Source organism: Ursus maritimus, unplaced genomic scaffold (assembly GCF_017311325.1).
Source record: "Ursus maritimus isolate PB19 unplaced genomic scaffold, ASM1731132v1 scaffold_3, whole genome shotgun sequence".
NCBI lineage: Eukaryota > Metazoa > Chordata > Mammalia > Carnivora > Ursidae > Ursus > Ursus maritimus.
In genome coordinates this window covers 46,763,839-46,768,116 of record NW_024425563.1, presented here as the reverse complement: position 1 = coordinate 46,768,116, position 4,278 = coordinate 46,763,839, and the positions used below count along the sequence as shown (strand labels likewise).

The 4,278-nt window shown below is 39.4% G+C and overlaps 1 pseudogene; it reads right to left on the bottom strand.

Moving 5' to 3' along the window:
- Positions 1-206: 206 nt before the first annotated feature.
- On the bottom strand, positions 207-693 carry LOC121105899 (annotated as a pseudogene).
- Between the last annotated feature and the right edge of the window lie 3,585 nt (positions 694-4,278).

The following is a 4,278-nucleotide window of genomic DNA, read 5'->3' as shown; positions in this document are numbered from 1 at the left end:
GGGTTTTTTGTTTTGGTTTTAAGTAAACGCTATGTATATCCAACATAGGGCTTGAACCCACAATCCTGAGGTCACGAGTCGTATGCTCTACTGATGGAGTGAGCCAGGCACCCTTTTATCTTGGATTTTTTGTTACTTTTGTTAGTTTTATTTGTTTGAACAGTCTTGAGGTGTTTTTTTTTGTTTGTTTTTGGGTTTTTTTGCACTTATCCTGCCATGAATTCCTAGGGAATGGGTTCCAGCAGCGCAGGCTCCTTTCCGTTGGTTCTCACAAAGTGTGCTTCTCTGGGTGGAGCAGGCTGGCAGTTCAGTTGAACCCAAGTACCTTTCTCTTTGGCTTCCTTCTTTTTCTGATCGTTTTCCTTCACATGCTTCAGGAAGCTATCTCGGCTCTTTGAGTGCTCAATATGCTCAGTACTTATACATTAATTCTCTTGGCAAGAATCCTGCCTTTACCTTGTTTGTTTACAACAATGCCAACAGCATGCTGGGTAACATTGTAGACCCTTCCAGGGTTGCCATGGTAACATTTGTGGGGCGTTCCTTTTTGAACAGTGCCCATTCCCTTGATGTCTACAATATCACCTTTCTTACAGATTTGTATGTATGTAGCTAAAGGAACAACTCTATGTTTTCTAATAAGGCTGACAGAATATAGTGGTTGCCTCTCCTCTTTCCCTTTGTCTTGGTCATTTTTGTCAAATTACTGGGAGATGGCAGTTCCAGCCAAAAGGAATTATTTTTATTCGCTTATTTTTATACCAGCTGTTGCCTCGTGTAAGCACTTCCAAAGTTACGCCAAAGTCAAGCTTCCCAATGTTGATTCCAACCAGTAACTGGGCATGGCAAGGACACTGGGCCTGCAAGACGGTGACCTTGTCTCCTCACTGGCCCGGCTGAAACTTCCTTAGAACTGTACTGCAGTCCAAGCCTCTTCCTACCCACCCCTGCTTCTCCCCCCTTCTTCTTCCCAGGTGCCAGACCTGCATCATGGTCCCCTGCAGACATCTCCCTAATACATTTCTTGCATGTTTAACCCCATCTTGGCTTCTTAGAGGACTGAGCTAACGTTATCATTAAACCAGAGTATATAAAACACATATATACACTTCATATAATAATAAAGATGTGTGAATCTGTCACCCAGGCTACTAAATGGAAAATTACCTATACCCCTCCTTCCTCTCATTCACTTCAAAGGGAATCACTGTCCTAAATTTTATACAATCATTCCCTTACTAACTGATAGATATACTCCCAAGCAAGTTATGGTTAATTTTGTCCATTCTGGAATTTTATACAATGGAATTTTTTTAAAAAAGATTTTATTTTAGAAAGCGAGCACACCCATGCGCAAGGAGGGGGAGAGGGAGAGAAGCAGTCCCCACTCAGCAGGAAGACCCACATAGGTCTTGATCTCACAACCCTGAGATCATGACCTGATCACGAATCTGATGCTCAGCCAACTGAGCCACCCAGGCACCCATACAAATAGAATTCTTCTTCAGGTATTCTAGGACTTATTACTCACTCAACACCACGGTGCATCAACACAACATTCAGATGTGTGCAACCATAGTTAAAGTCAGTTGATGTCAATATTTATGTGGTTTTAACAGTATATTCCTTTGTAGTAGTAAGTTATATATTCTGGACACTAATCTTTCGCTAATCATATGTGTTGCAAATATCTTATCATTTGGGGCTTGACTTTTCACTCTCTTTGTGATATCTTTGATGAACAGAAGCAATCACAGATATCTATCTTTTCCTCTAGTGTGTTTTATTTAAGAGATTCTTCCCTGTTTTAAGACCTTAAAAGATATTCCCCTTTATTGGCTATGAAACATTTCATTTTGCCTTTTATAGTTTAATCTTTTATGTATCTGAAATTGATTTTCAACACGAAATAAAAATCCAATTTCTTTTTTTTAACTGAAATATAATTTGGATTGGTGAAATTCGCCTTTTACAGTTCTAAGAGTTTTGACAAATTCAACTGTGTAACCAACACCACTGTCAAGGTATAGAATTATTCTTTCACCCCCAGAAAGTCCCCTTTGTGCTCCTTTGTAATCAACCTCTTCCTCTATTCTCAATTTCTAGAAACCACTGATCTATTTTTTGTCCCTAGAGTTTTGCCTTTTTAATTAGGTCTTATAAATGGAATCATACAGTATATAGCATTTTGGGTCTGGCTTCCTCCACTCTGTAAAATGCATTTGAGATTCATCCATGTTGTATAAGTCAGTAGATCCTTTCTTTTTTATTGCTGAATAGTATTTCACTGAGTGGTTGTACCATAGTGTGTCTATCCCTTCATCCATTGGAAGATATTTGGATTGTTCCCAGGTTTTGCTGATTCCCACCATTCCTGTTCTGCATCATCAGCAGCTTACCAACTTGATACTGTCTTATTAAAAAGCCATTCTAATGTGTGCCTAGTGGTATCTCATTGTGGTTTTGATTTGTGTTTCCCTTAGGACTCATGATGATAAGCATCTTTTCATGTGTTTATTTTCTATTTAAATCTCTTTTTTTTTTAGGGGCTTAGAGGGAGAGGGAGAGAGAGAATCTTGAGCAGGTTCCACACCAAGTGTGGAGCCTGACGCAGGGCTTGATCTCACAACCCTGAGATCACGACCTGAGCCCAAATCAAAAGAGTTGGACGCTTAACCGACTGTGCCACCCAGGCGCCCCTGCACCTTTTATTTGAGGAAATGTTTGCTGTTTAAAAATTGGTTTGCTTGTATAATTACAGGAGCAGAGCAGTTCTTTACATATTCTTAATTAAAGTCTTTTATGAAATGGTGGTTTACAAATATTTTTCTCCAGTTTGTAGCTTGCATTTTCATTTTCTTAACCATATTATTTGGTTCTAATTTGAAGAAGACTATTGGATTTTTTTTTAAGGATCATGCTTTTTGCATCCTAAGAATTCTTTGCTTAACCTAAAGTCACAAAATTTTCTTCTGTAGGGCTTATAGTCTTAGCTTTTACTTTAGGTCTATGATTCACTATAGCTTAACTTTTTCATATGCTAAGAGGTCAAACAAATTATATTTAACAATAAAATATCACCATTCTGAAATATCTCATAGCAAGTTACATAGTTAACATTTCAGCTCCATGATTCAAGCTTCTTCAATGATGACTAAAGAGAATGTTGGTGTTTTCTCCCACTTACCATCATGAACTTTTTTTTTTTTTGAAGTAAGCATTACCCCCAACGTGGGGCTTGAACTCATGACCCTGAGATCAAGAGTCACATGCTCTACTCACTGAGCCAGCCAGACACCCCTGAACTTTATTTTTTAACCAGGATATATGCTAAGGTCTAAATCAAACAATCTACCCTTTAGCCAATTTCCTTGGTGTATGCAAACTATCAGATAGGATATTTCCAAGTGCAGAGAAAAATCTTGATTCTAAACACAAAAACACTTGATGTTATTGAGTTGAAAAGATGAATCTCAAAAATGACTAAGACAGACAGACTTGCTTTACTTTCTAAATTTCAGTGGAAATACTGTTTTAGCTAAATCCTTTTTCTCAAAATTGCAATTACTCGATGAATGCATTTGAAAAATAAGCCCTCAGGAGAGGTATTTCATGATCATATTCATTCTGATACAGGCTCAGGAAGATTTCATCTTTAGCAATGTCTGTCTGCTGGTTTGTGCATGGCAAGGTCAGCTGACATGGCAAGTGGACCACACACAATCTTCCCTTCTCCTACCACCCCCCCACCCCATCTTTTGAAGACCATTCTGTGTTTGCAGGTGCACACACGTGCACATGTGTCTGTCCACATGTGTGCTTGAAGACAGGTGATGGCAATGAGAAGTCTTCCTCTTTATGCCCATGGGGAGCCAGCCTTTGATGGGTGACCGTGGTTGAAGAGGCTGCTATCTAAAAGGCTTCTTGCTGATTAGGATACCGCCTCTTGGTCTAGCAGTTGGCCTGCTGCCTTTGTCTACAAACCGCAGCTCCACTCAGCACTGCTAAAGCTGTACCTTTGGTCAGCCTTTCCTGGCAAGTGTCTTCAAAGTATAGTGTGACTTACAGTTTGAAATGATAACCCTTGCAGGTGGCAAGCAGCACTCAACGCGCTTTTCGCAGAATCCCAGAAGTAAACATTCCCATGGAAAAGTGATATTTTCCACCCTTTACATATTGGATTTAATAAGAGGTTAGTGTCAAAGTCACACACAGAACAGAGAGAAGGATGTTATTGAATGCTCAGCATGGTATCTACAAAAATTGTCTGCTGAATGC